The sequence below is a fragment of the Sphaeramia orbicularis genome, unplaced genomic scaffold (assembly GCF_902148855.1).
Source record: "Sphaeramia orbicularis unplaced genomic scaffold, fSphaOr1.1, whole genome shotgun sequence".
Taxonomy (NCBI): Eukaryota; Metazoa; Chordata; class Actinopteri; order Kurtiformes; family Apogonidae; genus Sphaeramia; species Sphaeramia orbicularis.
In genome coordinates this window covers 387,705-405,646 of record NW_021941569.1, presented here as the reverse complement: position 1 = coordinate 405,646, position 17,942 = coordinate 387,705, and the positions used below count along the sequence as shown (strand labels likewise).

The 17,942-nt window shown below is 41.6% G+C and overlaps 1 pseudogene; it reads left to right on the top strand.

Annotated features, from left to right (window-relative positions):
• Positions 1-110: 110 nt before the first annotated feature.
• On the top strand, positions 111-17,261 carry LOC115416159 (alpha-mannosidase 2-like; annotated as a pseudogene).
• Positions 17,262-17,942: the final 681 nt, after the last annotated feature.

The following is a 17,942-nucleotide window of genomic DNA, read 5'->3' as shown; positions in this document are numbered from 1 at the left end:
CTGGTGGGCGGAGTCTTCTGTGTGGCCGTGGTGTCGTTCTACCGTATTGGAAATGATGCAGGGGCGGAGCTACAACACAGCGGGGCGCCACCTGCTGGACACCTGGACGAATGAGTAAAGAACAGACTGGTGTGAACGTTCGGATTAGAGGAAACAGATTATTTATTATATGGACAGGAGCCTTAACCAATCAGAGTGTGTTTCAGGACTTGTCCCGCCTCCAACTGAAGATTGACAGGTTGGAACATCTTCTCACCGAAAACAACCGCCTGGTGGCGACGCTGCGTAACTCTCTTCTCCAACACAAAGCATCATGGGAAACAAGGGGAAGAGGAGGATCCAACAGCAGTGCAGACCCCGCCCACAACCAGGGAGACCCGCTCCCAGGCTGCCGATTGGCTGACGATGAAGGGTGGAGCCGAGGGTGAAGGTGAGAGTCGGTTTGACCATATTTAGAAGCTGAAGTTCAGATCGGGTTCATGTGTCTGTATGTGAAGTTTGTTTTGGATGAACTGAACCTTTTTTTTTCGTCGTTCAGCTTCTGGATGTTTACGACCTTTTACCCTTCGATAACCCCGACGGCGGCGCCTGGAAACAGGGCTTTGAGATCCGTTACCAAGGCAACGAGTGGAACGAGCAGCCGCTGGAAGTCTTCGTGGTTCCTCACTCACATAATGACCCGGGTAAGTCCGAAAACCGCATTTCAGACCCGACGCCGACCCCAGTTGGTCCGAACGACACGGACAGTTGAAAACGTTTAATTTGTCGTCACTTTGCGAACGGTCGTCATTCTCTCGTAAACCGACTGCAAAATTTAACCCTTTGAAGACGACTGCGTCTCTGGTGACACAGAACCCAACCGCCATCTTTGATCTGAGGTCGTGTTCGTTCTATTGGTCTAGAACACATGAGGGTAGAGGTCTGTCATTGGCCTGAGGGGTGGAAGTGGGCAGAGCTTAGCAGCAGAGTGCAGTCGGTGACAGAGACATGGAAGGTTTCTGTGACTTTTATCAGCGTTTTAGTGGAGAATTCTTGGACATAATTGTATTTAATAATGATAGAGCTGTTCTGGAGTGTTCTACCAGTGGGATTTCATGTGGGTTTTTTTGTGTTTTGCAGATTTTTTTCACTCTTTCTCTCTGTATTAGGGATGGAACCATATGAAAATTTTAAATCACAGTTATTGTGACCAAAATTATCACAGTTTTTAGCTTACCGGCTGACAGGCTGTACGCTATTGTCGTCATGTGGCGTCCGTCGGCGTCTGTCGTCCGTTACAAAACTTTCAATCGTCGTCTTCTCTGAAACTACAATTCCGATTGACTTCAAACTTGGTGTACAGCTTCTGTATGATGATGTCAACACAAGGGATTGATATTATTTTTCAATCTGGATCTGATTCTGGATTTGGTGCCACTTTGAAAAATGTTCCCATTCTAACAGATAGGAAGTGGATTGATCCAATAAATCAGTATCAATGATATCAAGTGTGAATTTGAATTTTTTACAGATCTGATTGAATATGAGCAAAACATGGACTATTTCTGTAATAGAATAAATACACAGAACTGGGGGAGAAGAAATGACATCTGGATACATTTCCCAAAGCTTTGAATTTGGCCGGTAAGCTACAAGGACACTGGTCCTGTTTTCATTATTATCATGGTATTAATGAAATTGTGCTCAAAATGTTCAGAAAGTACTAATACACACACTGAAATAATTTAACTGAGTTTTATTTTGAAAAATAAATAAAAATAAAATAATATAACAGTCCCACTGTCCCTTCTGTGTCAGAAACATTCCCATATTAACCCTTAGTGGTCTGAGTCTATTCTGTGTTTTTCAGTCCTTTTGGTTTGGCCTTTATATATAGAAACAAATGTTTACTATACCCATGTTTGGGATCTGTTTTTTCAGCACAACTTCATCTACATCATCTGTTATTTTTCACTTTAACCTACTATAAAAACACAAAAGGACAATAAAACACAAAAATATATAAAACCGATTTGAAAAATGTATATAATTTATTGCATAAATAACACACAGATGCTTAATGAACCTTTTCAAAGACTTTAATAGTGAATATTGGTTCCAAATATTAGGTATAGAAAATTAAAACTGTAATAAATTCAAACTATACTCAAATATTTGACATTAAAGCAGATCTTTCCACAGGGTTTTTTCCCCTAAAAGTGCGGTAATCAAACACAGTTATCATGAGAATTAGAATTAAAATGCTAATACTAACCGTCTGCAGTTTTACTGCTGTTATCGTTACATCCCTACTCTGTATTTTTGTGGTTTGTATAGAACTGAACAGAATAGCGTCTTTATTTTGTCACACACATAAACATGCACCACACCCTTTCCCTTCACTCTATACTTGGAGCAGTGGGCTCACCATGTCAGGCCTTGCTTAAGGGCACATCAGCCAACAACTCTCCGCCAGTCCAGGGAATCGAACCGGTAACCCTTTGGTCACAAGCTGACCCTCCAGCCATCTAGGCCACGGCTGAAGTTGGTTAATAGTTGTACTGTATGTGTAAATCTACAGTCAGATGTCTCCAGGTCATAGACTGATCCAATGTGTGTATTTGAATCAGTCAGTGAAATGAGGGGCTCTGTCTACAACTAGACACAACCCATATAACCACTAAAATGAACGTAACCCTGCACACATCTATTGTATCTTTAGTTCTATATAAAAAAACAGAACATACTGTGCACTTTGAATACCCCTGGAACAAATCTAGTGTAAAATTCTGTTAAAGTTACTGAATTATAAATTAGATTAGATCATCTGTGTGTACATTTGGTGCAGAAATGTCAAAGCATTCTGCAGATAATGGGATTATGTCATTAAATGGACAGACAGACAGACAGACAGATATAAATAGATTGTAAAACTCCTTGAGGCTGAATTTGTCTCAGGGGTCAAAACTATCGTGTTGTTTTTGAAATCATTGAACAATTGTAGAGAAAAAAATAAAATTACATTTCTGTGTGGAACAAAAACATTTTAAACTCTGAGGAAAAAGATGAAGTGTTGAAGGATCCTGTCAAATAAAATCTTCGTACAGTATTTCTGAACTCAAAGCTGAATTTAAACTATCCAGTAAAACAAACGTGTAAATAAATAACAGTCAGTTCAAATATTTACTCTGCTGGTTCATGTGCTGTGGACCCTGAACGTCTACCTCAGGTTCATGTTTTCAGTCTCAGTCCATTTGTAAATCTGAACTGGAACGTCATCAACAGCGTGTGCATGTGGACCTCTGTCTGTGGGTGACCTACTGTGGTGCGTTCACTGACCCACTGTGGTGCGTTCACTGACCCACTGTGGTGCGTTCACTGACCCACTGTGGTGCGTTCACTGACCTACTGTGGGTCTGTGAATATGTGAATATTGGTTCCAAATATTAGGTATATACAATTAAAACTGTAATAAATTAAAACTATACTCAAATATTTGATATTACAGCAGATCTTTACATCAGGTTTTTTCCCCTAAAAGTATGGTAATCAAACACAGTTATCATGATAATTAGAATTTAAATGGTAATACTAACCGTCTGCAGTTTTACGGCCGTTTATCGTTACCGGTAATCGTTACATCCCTAATTCACTTTTAAAGTCTTTGAAAAGGTTTGTTAAGCATCATATTTGAATGTTTCTGCAACAGAAGGTACATTGTACCAATTATTTTATTTGGTTTTTTTGTGTGTTGTTTTTTTTTTTATCCAACTTGGTTCAATTCTTTCAGTGTGTGTATCAGTACTTTTTGAACATTTTGAGCACAATTTTAACAATACTGAGATAATATAATGATAACTGTGATAATTTTGGTCACAATAACCGTGATATGAAATTTTCATATATGGTTCCATCCCTAGTCTGGACTTACACCAACACACACTTATCTTTTTCACCACCTAAAATAAAATGAATTTAAATGAAGTAGTCGTATTTTCCAAAGCCACAGGTTGAACCCTGACTCAAATGTATGAACACGTGGAAATTCTATAATAAGTTTCATTATGAATATTTACACTTGTTTTTCATAATAAATATGATGAAAAATTGAAAAAGATTTTTTTAATTATAACACAGTTTGAATCATTTATTACATATAATGTAATAGTGATAATTAATGGACAGATATTGAAAGGTAGAAGTAATAATGTGCAAAACAATTGTCAAAAAGGACATTTTCTGACACTTAAATGACAAAAACAGAATAAATAAACCAGAAGAAGCCTGTTCTAATGTTGGTCCTTAAAAGGTTCTCCAGCTGGTCTTTGGTCTGAACATGTTGATCTGGACCTGAAGTGGATCCAGGGTTCTGGTTCTGGTTCTGGTTCAGGTTCTGGTTGGGTTTGTGACTGTGCTGGTTGTGTTGCAGGTTGGCTGAAGACCTTTGACCTTTACTATGAGGATCAGACCAGACACATCCTGAACAACATGGTTCTGAAACTGAGCGACGACAGCAGGTGTGTTCAGAACCTGCAGACCACCACCTGCAACCACACCCACCTTTATTTCATCTCACATGTGCTCACAGCTCTTCTTTGTGTCTGTGTTCATATTAAATCAGTCTCAGTGAATCCAAAGGAACTTTGTGTTGGTAAATGACAGTTGTTCAAATGGACAGGATTTCAGTTCTGTTCAACATGTTGATGCTCATATGAACTATGTTTTCAGCTCCAAAATGAACCATTTCAGCACAATTAATGCTATATTTTCATGTCACAAATGGACAAGTTCTATTTGAACTGAATTGAGCTAAAAACAAATCTTCTCTTCTTTTGGATTCCCCAGTTTTTCTTCCCAGATTCTCTCCTCCATATCACATGTTTTATTTGTACAGGTTCAATCTGGAGTATGGTGCTGATCCATCCTGCTTCTGTTCCACCAATACATACATGAAGAATGGCACACAGCACTGTTTACATCAACACTTTTACAATAAGAAGCATTTTTAGACACAAAGAACAATTCTAGATTGTTCTGTCCTCTTTAGTCTGATGCTAAACTATCCAATAAATAATAGTGCTCCTAGTTTTTGCACAGGGATCATTAGTGTAAACGCTGACATGGCTGCAGAGCATCAGTATGATGGGATCCACAACAACCATGTCACATCCGTCCACTGACACATTTAGTGTTTTTGTGTCAGCTGGGATTGTTTTAGATCCACAATACCAACATTTATGAAGAAGAGCACAATTAGCAATAGGAAGTCTAGTTTATTCCTAATAAAGTACTGGGACTGACCAGAGCATCATGGGTAATGTCACGTCTGTCCACCAGTTATTTATGCTCCTTCTAATGCTGTTTTAAGAATTCTATTCTAATTTATTTTCTTCTATTCTGTGTTATTATTTTATATTCTATGCTATATTCTGTTCTATACTGAATTTATTAATTTCAATGCCCCCCCCCTCCCGCCAGGTGTTAGGGTTATTATACCATATTAACCCTAACCCTATTATACCATATTCCAAATCTGATATTTATGAAAGTAGAGCTTCCACTGTCAAATAATATCAGTAGTCTGTGCATAAATGGATTAGCATTATTTCAACACTGGGTTTATTTTTTTGTTTTTTTGGACAAAAATGGCCACTCCTTTGACCCCCTAAGGAAATTTTAGCTGATGTGTTTACATGAGTGATGACAGCAGGTCTGTTCAGAACCAGCAGAACCACACCCACCTTATATTTTATAAGTTCACGTATTAGAACCTTTGACTTTACTTGAAGGAACATCTACAGGATATAGAAATATAGAAAAATACAGGAGTTACACTGAAAACATGTCAAATACAGAGGAGATTATTAGAATAAATGGAGATAAATGACTTAAGTCACTGTAAAAATAGTTCACAATATCATCAGCATAAAATGGTAGTTTTAGAATTTAATTAATGATCGATTTGACTGAAAAAAGTCCCTTTTTCTTCAGTTTTCTCTCTTTTGATCAAATAACCTTTGAATTTACTCTGAGCTTTAATGAACATCTACATGAACAACAAATTAAATATAGAAAATACAGGATTTACACTGAAAACATGTAAAATACGGAGGATAATATTAAAAAATAGAGATAAATCACTTAAGAAGTTGCTATAGAAATAGTTCCATGTCTTAAAGGCTTAATTAACCTACTTGTATAGTTTTGAATGAACTTTGAGTCATTTTCTAATTCAAGAAAGTCATTATTTTCTGACTTTTTTTTTTTTTTACATTTAACGACAGCAAAAGGAAAAATCTTTTACATTTTGAAATTTCAATGGAATTTCTAATAAAAAATGTGACTTTGTTCTGAAATTTGACTCTTTTTTTTTTTTTCAAATATGCTTAAAATTATATCTTTGTCTTTGAATCATGTTGATATTTGGCTTTAATTAATATCACTATATAAATATTCTAACATATTCAGCTGGTTGAAAAAGTGCCTTTTTCTTCAGTTTTCGTGTCGTCTTGTGCGTTTGTTGTTTATTTTCTCGTCTACAGGAGGAAGATGATCTGGGCAGAGGTCAGTTATTTCTCTAAATGGTGGAATGACATCGACGAGCAGAAGAGGGCGCTGGTCAAACGGTGAACCCTCCCTCTGTCTCCTCACCTGTCTGTGTCCTACCTGTGTGAGCCGGCGTCACTCTGACCCGCTCTGCTCTGTGATTGGCCAGGCTGCTGGAGGCGGGGCAGTTGGAGCTGGTGACGGGCGGCTGGGTCATGGCGGACGAGGCCAACTCGCACTACTTCGCTCTGTTGGATCAGCTGATCGAAGGACACCAGTGGATACAGCGCCACCTGGGTGTGACATCACTTCCTCCTCTATGTATGACATCATCACGTCGCCTGTTTTCATGTGTGTTTGTTTCGTGTCCAGGTGTGAAGCCGAGCAGCGGCTGGGCCATCGACCCTTTTGGCCACTCCCCTTCCATGACCTACCTGTTGAAGGGGGCGGGGCTTCAGAACATGGTCATCCAGCGCGTTCACTACGCCATCAAGAAGCACTTCGCTCGCCAACAGACACTGGAGTTTCTATGGCGACAGAACTGGGGTGGGAAGAAAGAAATTAAATACCGAGTAGAATGAGAAATACAAGCACCGTTGTCCTGTAATGGTCGCTCTAACTCCGCCCACTTTCCGTGTTAGACTCCCGTCCCGCAGTGACATCACGTGTCACATGATGCCGTTCTACAGCTACGACGTGCCGCACACGTGTGGTCCGAACCCGTCGGTGTGCTGTCAGTTCGACTTCCACCGCCTGCCGGGGGGCGGGTCTTCTGCCCCTGGAGGATCTCGCCACAGCCAATCACAAAGAGAACGTAGAGGAGCGGTGAGAGGGGCGGAGCTCAGACATCAGCGATTTCATACGGAAATGTCTGTTTTCTGGCTGATGTTTGTTTTCTGTTGTTTCTTCTGTGTCTCAGAGCTCTTCTCCTATTGGACCAGTACCGTCAGAAGTCCCGCCTCTTCCGAACGTCTGTCCTTCTCGTTCCCCTCGGTGACGACTTCCGATTCGTCGACTCCAGCGAATGGGACGCTCAGTTCAGTAACTACCAGAAACTGTTCGACTACTTCGAGCAGCATCGGAGCTCCATGTCAAGGTGAGTGAGGAGGCGGGGCCTGGGTGCCTGGGAGGGGGCGGAGCCTAACAGTGACCGTCTGTCTGTCATCTACCATCTCCTGGGAGGGGGCGGGGCCTAACAGTGACCGTCTGTCCGTCATCTACCCGTCTCCCAGGCTCGCTTCGGGACGTTGGCAGATTACTTTGCGGCGCAGCAGAGGCAGCTGCGTTCGACTGGAGCGAATTTACCCACGTTAGCGGCGACTTCTTTACGTACGCCGACCGCGCGACCACTACTGGAGCGGATACTACACGTCCAGACCGTTCTACAAACGCCTGGACCGCACGCTGGAGGCCACGCTCAGGTAACTGTAGCTTTATTTATCCCCTTTATTCATGATGACACCTTTTTTTTTTTTTTTTTTTTTTTCCAACTTTATTGAAAACATTTGAGTATACAATCCAAAAATTTGAACAAACAAGATGTCAGAGAGGGAAAAGCATTTAAACAAATAAGTTTAAGAAAATACTGCATAGATTTAAAGACACAAAGCATAATATACAAATAATAGTATAAAGTAAATAATACATAAAAATAACAGATTTAACAAAAATAAATAAATGCAACAGAGTTCAGTCAATATTAAAGAAGTGTTTATAAATATCCAGGGTGTTAGAGCTTTTTTATTATAGATAAATTCTAAAGATTTAATATATTTTTCCAGTTCCAATAGGAAGATTTAAAACTTGGGTGTATTTTGGTCTATTTATTTTTATGTATATGAAATTTTCCAAATAAAATGAACAATTTTACAACAAATTCTAAATTGTGAATGTCATGTTTAAAATACGTAATTACATTTTGGGATGTTATAGTTATCTTTTCATTACTTCTAGATATGATATTTTTTCAATTTTAGACCAGAAATTAGAAGAGTGTTCACACAGAATAAGTGTAGAGTAGTTTCAGATTCAGAATGACAAAAGTTACACATTTGTTCCACGTCAGAAAATCAAGACAAAATAGCGTTGGATGGATATGTTATGTAAAATCTGTAGTATAATTCAGATTTTGTTTGTAATCCAGTATTTCTATGGTCATGTCCATGTTTTTGACCACTCAGTTTTAGAGACAGTTGAATTCCAGACTGTTTTCCCTCTGGGGGAAATGTTCCTCCTTTCATGCAGCTGCAGCTAAAAATATTAATGCCATTAATCCATAAACCAGGCTTATCTGTCTGTGATTTGATAACTAAGATGACTTCTCACAAGTAAGAAAATACCATTAGGGATTGCTTTGAATACATACTTGTATTCTTTATTTGGAATTGGAAACGGATTTATTATCATAATTGTCGTATCTTAATAAGTTTCCATCTTTGTCAAAGAGGTCTTTAATGAAAATAAGGTCTTTGTCGATCCAGCTCTGTGAAAAAATTGATTTCTTTCTAACAATAGCATTTTCATTATTCCAAATAATAGCTTTGTGTGGAGAAAAATTGTGTGTATAGCAAAGTTTCCAAGAAAGTAGAGCTTGTTGATAGAATTTAGAAAGTTTCAAAGGGAGTCTGGTGAGACTGTAATTACAAGACAATAAAAAAGTAAACCTCCAGCATGTTTAAATATGTTGTGTGGAATAAAACACCAAATAGACTGAGGAGCTGCTAGACATTCCTAATCCATTTCATTTTAAATGTACAGTCTACTCTCGTTATACCGCCAACTTCCGTTCACGGCCAAATTGGCGGTATAGCGAAAATGGCGTTACAACGGGTTGCGTCCATAATGTGCATGTCTTTATATGATGTCTATGCTGCCTCTGTTAACCCGTTCTAATTGCGTTTCTAAATAAATCTTGATTCTGTTATGTTGTAAGGCAGGGATCGCAACCTTTAACACTCAAAGAGCCATTTCGACCCGGTTTCCACGGAAAAGACAACACTGGGAGCCGCACCTCGGAGGTGCCACGGCGGCGCACCTCGGAGGTGCCACGGCGGCGCACCTCGGAGGTGCCACGGCGGCGCACCTCGGAGGTGCCGCGCCGCGCCGCGCCGCTGGCGGTATAACGGTCGGGAAAAATGGTATAAGTGTTGTTTGTGCATGGGACTGGGCTGGCGGATGGCGATAAGCGGAAATGGCGGTATAACGGCGGGCGGTTTAACGAGAGTAGACTGTACTGTTTAAATCAATAAAATCCAATGCCTCAAATCCTGCCTCTTTTCTAGATCCTGAAAGTCTGTCTTTTTTGAGGAGATGCTTTTGTTTTTCCATGCAAAATTAAAAATAACTTATTTTCATGATGACACCTTCACACTGATGTCATTTGTTGATGATGTCATCAGAGCGACAGAAATCCTCTTCAGCCTTACGTTGGCTGAGATGCGCCGTTTCCGTGGTGATGGACGGCTAGTTGACGACTTCCCAGCTAAGAACACTTCGGGCGTCTTACAGTGGGGAGGCGGAGCCTAGGGCTGTTCCAGCATCATGATGCCGTCACTGGCACCGCCCGTGACCCCGTGGTGATCGACTACGGCACCAGGTGACCATGTCCTGTTAGCATCGGGGCGGTTAGCTGTTAGCATACAAGAAACATTTAGAGACGGATACACTATCCTTTGAACTTAGCATTTGGACATTAGCATGTCGTCCAGTAAACCATTGTCATTGTAAGGGTTGATGCTAGCATTAGCATTTCAGTGTATTTATACATTTACAATGCTTAGATGAGTTATCCATAAATAAACATGATTAACTTGATCTCTTTTCTGTCTAAAATTTTATTTTCTTTGTTTACATTTTAAATCGGTGTTAGCATATGTTCATGTTCTACTACTCTACATGTGCATACGCTGCTCTTTGCATTGGCATGTTTTCTGTTTTTACTGATTTCTCCATGCTCTCAGCTGAAGGATGCCGTCGTCATGGTAACAGCCACAGGTACCACCTCATTTAGTGTGAGCCGCTAGCATTTAGCATTAGCCCCCATCATTCACTGTACATTAGCGTCTAATTTTCAGTGTAGCTGTCATTAGCATCTTTAAGCTTCTATAATCATAACAATATTCTGATATAAAACTGCCACTGGTAAATAAAATATTAAAACAAAAAAAATCATTTCCCATCAATCATTTTGCATCTAACGTAGTATGTTGTTAGCATAAAGGTTAGCACTTTGTTAACTTTAAAGTTTAAATTTACTACATGAAATACAGAAACTAAATAATAATAAAAATAATAATATAAGTATTTTGAACTGTTTTCAGGTTGTTTCATTCCATCCTGAACCTGCGTCAAGTGATGCAGAGCTCCGCCCACTGGCTGCTTCTATTGGACAAGAATCGGTACCACCATGATGACTCCAAACCCTTCCTCCTAATGGTGACCTCTGACCCCAGCACCCCATGGGAATGTCATGTGATGTAACCTGATGTGATGTCACAGTGATGTCATCCTTTTTTTTTTTTTAGGATGATGTCATAGCGGCACATGATGCTCTGCCTCAGAAAATGCCGCTCAGACTCAGCGATGAGCCCAGGTGAGGGGCGGGGTCAGGCCAAGAGGGGCGGGGTCAGGGGAGAGGGAACACAGACAAATGTGAGGATAACTGTAACTGATCGTCTGGTTATTGATCCTCAGGTCACTGATCGTCTTTAACCCGACTGAGCAGCGCCGCTCTTCTCGGTTCGTCAATCTTGTTGTCGACTCTCCTGACGCTCGGTTATTGAGGCGAATCAGGTCGGTCGACCAATGGTGGCGCAGATCTCAGCAGTGTGGGTGGAGCCGAGCCGTGCGTCCCCAGAGACATTTCAGGTGACACGTGTTCGATTAACATGTCTGAATGTGTAAACGGTTCACATGACCTGCTCCTTGACTCCTCCCACATGACCTCCTCCTTGACTCCTCCCACAGCTGTCCTTCATCGCTGAACTTCCTCCTCTGGCGCTCATCGTGTATCATGTGACCAGAGCGCCTACGCTCCACCCCCCGGGCTCGGTACGTCTTCCTTCGTGGCGGCGAGGCGCCGACCGTCCAGACCGAACACTTTAGCGTGTCCCGCCCCCAAGGCCCCGAGGCCAACGCCCCCTGTCACTTAGCAACAAGCACATCCAAATATGGAGCTCTGGCCACACTGGGCTACTGCAGGTCAGACCTTCAAAATAAAAGCATCCTGAAACCCCAGAGGGACGGGAATCTAATTACTGTATTTTAACTATATTTAAACTGCATTTTAACTGTATTTTAACCATTTTTAATGTATTTTAACTATATTTAACTATTTTAACTATATTTTAACTGTATTTTAACTGTATTTAAACTGCATTTTAACTGTATTTTAACCGTTTTTAATTGTATTTTAACTATATTTTAACTATTTTAACTGTATTTTAACTGTATTTTAACCGTTTTTAATTGTATTTTAACTATATTTAACTATTTTAACTATATTTAACTGTATTTTAATTGTCTTGCACTTTAAAGCACTTTGTGACTCCCTGTCTGTAAAAAGTGTCCTACAAATCAAATGTACTTAATTACTTACTCACTCGTTGATGGGTGTGGTCATTGCAGAAGCTCCGCCTCCAGTCCGGTCTGGTTCGTCAGGTGCAGGTCCAGTTCTTGTGGTACGGAACCAGAACCAGAGGGGACAAAAGTGGTGCATACCTGTTCCTGCCGGGAGAGGACGGACCACAGGTGAGACCTGAACACACCTGGACACACACTTGGACACACACTTGGACACACCTGGACACACACCTGAACACACACCTGGACACACCTGAACACACCTGGACACACACCTGAACACACCTGGACACACACCTGAACACACCTGGACACACACCTGAACACACCTGGACACACACCTGAACACACCTGAACACACCTGGACACACACCTGGACACACACCTGGACACACCTGAACACACCTGGACACACACCTGAACACACCTGGACACACACCTGAACACACCTGGACACACACCTGAACACACACGAACACACACCTGGACACACCTGAACACACACCTGAACACACCTGGACACACACCTGAACACACCTGGACACACACCTACACACCTGGACACACACCTGGACACACCTGAACACACCTGGACACACACCTGGACACCACCTGAACACACCTGAACACACCTGGACACACCTAGACACACATCTGGACACACCTGAACACACCTGGACACACCTGGACACACACCTGGACACACCTGGACATACCTGAACACACCTGGACATACCTGGACACACACCTGAACACACCTGAACACACCTGGACACACCTGGACACACTGAACACACCTGAACACACCTAGACACACATCTGGACACACCTGAACACACCTGGACACACACCTGAACACACCTGGACACACCCTGGACACACCTGAACACACCTGGACACACACCTGAACACACCTGGACACACCCTGGACACACCTGAACACACCTGAACACACCTAGACACACATCTGGACACACCTGAACACACCTGGACATACCTGAACACACCTGGACACACACCTGGACACACCTGAACACACCTGGACACACACCTGGACACACACCTGGACACACCTGAACACACCTGGACACACACCTGAACACACCTGGACACACACTGGACACACACCTGGACACACCTGAACACACCTGAACACACCTAGACACACATCTGGACACACCTGAACACACCTGGACATACCTGAACACACCTGGACATACCTGGACACACACCTGGACACACCTGAACTCACCTAGACACACACCTGGACACACCTGAAACACCTAGACACACATCTGGACACACCTGAACATACCTGGACACACACCTGAACACCCTGAACTCACCTGGACACACACCTGGACACACCTGAACTCACCTGGACACACACCTGGACACACACCTGAGCCTCTCTCTCTCTCTCTCTCGGTGTCTCTCGCCCTCACAGCTCTACTCGTCCTCAGAACCTCCTCTGGTCCGGGTCACCTCAGGTCCAGTTTTCTCTGACATCACTTCCTGTTTCCGACACTTCAAGCACACGGTCCGCCTGTATCACCTGGATGGTAAGACGCGCTGCTCTCTGATTGGTCGCTCTTCCAGTCCGTCCTGGACACTGTCCTCAGGGTGTTGGTTCTTCTCTCTGCCCCAGGGCATGCTGGGAGGTCTCTGGAGATTTCCAACACTGTGGACATCAGGTCGGAGGTCAACCACGAGCTGGTCATGCGTCTGGTCACCGACGTCTCCAGCGGCAACCGTTTCTACAGTGACCTGAACAGCTTCCAGGTGTGGACGCACACGCTGAATGGATTTGGTTGAATGAAAGTTCTAATAGTTTGGATTTTTATTTAGAGTTTAATTTTATTTAATTTTGACTTTTTTTTCTCTAATTCAGTTCATTTGAATTCATTTTCAGAACACATTTGCTAGTTTTTATTAGTGTTTGTTAGTTTTTTCTTATCTTTTCTCTTATATTCATTTATCCTCCTCAGACCCAGCTATGGGTGTTCTGTCCACATTTATGGACAAGAGTTTCACAACTTTATACAAAATAAAAAGAAAAGAAAACCGTCCACCACAAAGGACATTACATAAAAATTTAAAAAACTGCATCTGAAAAAACTGTTGCATCATCATGTTTCCAATATAGGCACTTATTTAATAAAAAACTCAAAAAAAGCTGGTACTTTGCTGACATTTCCTGAGTCTGAGGAGGTTAAATCCCAGACAGGACTCTGCTGCTTTAGTCTCCATGTTTCCAGGTAGAGTGGGGACCAGAAGACGACTATATGACAACTGACAAGACGAGGCAGATCGTGAAGTGCCGTCAGCTAAAATTGCACGAGCGAAATAAATCGATTTCATATCAACCTGACAAAATGAAAATGAAGGGAATTTGATCCATAATTTTTATCCATTTTAGTTAGTTTTATAAACACACAATACAGTTTCAGTCAGTTATGTTTTTTCTTTTAATTATAGTTTTTATTTATTTCAGTTAACGAAAATGTTTTTACAATTTTAGTTTTTATCATTTCGTTAGATTTCGTTGACGATAATAAGCTTGGTTGAACGTTCTTTATTGCTCTGATGCTGATAATCATCTGTGGGTGGTTTGTCTTTGCAGATGCAGCAGCGTCGGACCCTGTCCAAACTCCCCCTGCAGGCCAACTTCTACCCCATGACCTCGGCCTCGTTCCTGCAGGACGACACGTCTCGACTGACTCTGCTGTCGGCTCAGAGTCAGGCCGTGGCGTCGCTGAGGACAGGCGAGTAGATCAGCGGACGTCAATCCAATCCAACTTTATTTGTGAAGCACTTTAAAACAACTGTAGTGGACCAAAGTGCTGTACAGAAGAATAAAAAAACCCAAATAAAAGAATAAAGTACAAGAATAGATTAAAAGCCATGCAATTAAAAACAACAAAATATAAATAAATAAAATCGGTAAATAGAACAATAAACCACTACCAAATAAAAACAATAGAATAAAGATAATACCTTCAAACATCTCACATGGTTCCAAAAGCCAAGGAGAAAAGATGGGTTTGAAGAAGGGATTTAAAAACAGACAGAGGAGGAGTGTCTGATATGGAGAGGCAGGACTGTTAGGACTATTAGGACTGTTAGGACTGTTAGGACTATTAGAACTGTTAGGACTATTAGGACTGTTAGGACTATTAGGACTGTTAGGACTATTAGGACTATTAGGACTGTTAGGACTATTAGGACTATTAGATCTGTTAGGACTATTAGGACTGTTAGGACTATTAGGACTATTAGATCTGTTAGGACTGTTAGGACTGTTAGGACTGTTAGGACTATTAGATCTGTTAGGACTATTAGGACTGTTAGGACTGTTAGGACTATTAGATCTGTTAGGACTGTTAGGACTATTAGATCTGTTAGGACTGTTAGGACTGTTAGGACTATTAGATCTGTTAGGACTATTAGTACTGTTAGGACTGTTAGGACTATTAGATCTGTTAGGACTATTAGTACTGTTAGGACTGTTAGGACTATTAGATCTGTTAGGACTGTTAGGACTATTAGATCTGTTAGGACTATTAGGACTATTAGATCTGTTAGGACTGTTAGGACTATTAGATCTGTTAGGACTATTAGATCTGTTAGGACTATTAGATCTGTTAGGACTGTTAGGACTATTAGATCTGTTAGGACTGTTAGGACTATTAGATCTGTTAGGACTGTTAGGACTATTAGATCTGTTAGGACTGTTAGGACTATTAGATCTGTTAGGACTATTAGTACTGTTAGGACTGTTAGGACTATTAGATCTGTTAGGACTATTAGATCTGTTAGGACTGTTAGGATTATTAGATCTGTTAGGACTATTAGATCTGTTAGGACATTAGTACTGTTAGGACTGTTAGGCAGGACTATTGTAATCAAAGCACAGCGGCTTTAAATGAACCTCTGACCTTTGACCTCTGACCCTCAGGGGAACTGGAGGTGGTGTTGGAACGGCGGCTGCAGCAGGACGATAACCGCGGCCTGGGTCAGGGCGTCACCGACAACAAACTGACAGGCAGCCTCTACAACCTGCTGCTGGAGGACAGGAAGGGTGGAGCTCAGGTGAGGGGCGGGTCTGAAGGGGGACGTCGTTACTGATTGGTCTGAGATTGGGTTGAATCAATAATAACATGGATGACGTGACTTTGGGTTGAAAATGTTGAATAATGAATAAGTTTGTTACTGAAGTCGTCTGTGTTTTGTCTGTTTTTCTCTAACAGGAAGTGGGCGGAGCCGCAGTTGAACACCTCTCTCTGCTCGCTCACCTGGCCTCACTCTCTCTCTCTCACCCGCTCATTAATATGGTCGCCCATAGCGCTGGCCTGTTGCCAAAGCTCCGCCCCTTCCAGCCCGTTAGCTCCTCCCTGCCATGTGACGTTCACCTGCTGAACCTGAGGACGCTGGAGGACGAACAGGTGAGCCAAGCCCCGCCCACTTCACCGTTTGGTCACAGCCTCAGTGTTTGTACTGTTGATGGTTTATTTAGACTGAAGGGAGTTTGTGTTTAACAGGAAGCAGGAAGTCCATCACAGGAAGTGGCTCTGCTCCTCCACAGGAAGGGCTTCGACTGTAGCTCCGCCCCTGAGCCGCTCCCACAGTGCACGTGGAGCGTGCACGAGGAGGTAAAAACAATATGACCCGATTAAAAACGTCACTTAAGTTGAGTTTTATTATAATTATACATTTTATTATAGGTTTAATTTATTTCTTATTATCATTTATATTTTAATATTTCCGTATTCTTTATTTAGATTTCACTGGTTGTTATTTATTTTTCCAGTATTTTTTACTTTTCTTTATTATTATTTGTTGTTTGTTTCCAGGTGGACTCCGCAGACCTCCTGGCTCCCATCAGGTTCCGGTCTCTCGTCGTTCAGGTCTAACTTTGCTTCGCGGTGACGACGAGGACCTGGAATCCGCTCGGCAACAGCAGCAGAGACGCATCATCAGCCTGCGTCCAATGGAATCAGCGCCTTCAGGCGGAGCTTGACTGAAGCAAAAAAAAAGTGACCAATCAGAGACGAGATGAGCTGGAAAAATGAATGTCGTACATCACTGGTGTTAAAACTGTGAATGAGGTCAAAGTTCAGCCAGGGTGAACTCTGTACCCAAGGTCAAAGGTCAAAGGATCCAAGCTGATTTTTTTAAATGAGTGTCGTCGATCGATCGCTGCTATGGCAACACGAAGGGACCAAAACAAGTTGCTGTCAATGTGTTGAACTGTATGAGTGCATTTCCATGGTGACAGCCAATGACATGCCTCTGTTTGTGTGGGATTGTGGGTAATGTGGTGCGTGGACCTGCTGTTTCTCTTCACTGTGAAGTTAAATGTTCTATTTTTTATGTAGAAATGTCTTTATTTTCTTCTTTTCTGATATAATGTAAAATGTTTTTGTATCAGAACTAAAGGGTTTATTTTGGGGAAATTATATGAATTTAACAGAGAAAATAATTCTTTGATTTTGTTAGTTTTGTTTGTTTGTGAGTTCAACAAATTAAAATGTCAAATGTAATATCTGAAAAAGACACGGGTGAATTTGTAGAGAACACAATGAAAAACCACATGTTTCTGTTTAATCCTGATGATCAGACATGTTCTATTCGGAGCGTTCATCAGTTCTTCTTCCTGGTTCCAGGTGAAGGTGAATGTGTTTCTGCAGGTTTGACTGAGTTTATGGGAAGGTTCATTTAAGCAGACGGTGAAATGATCTGGGAGCATTACTGTCAAACAGACTCACAGCAGATGAATCAAACAGAATCCAGTCATTTCTTCATGTCTGAAACAGGATGGAACCATATGAAAATTT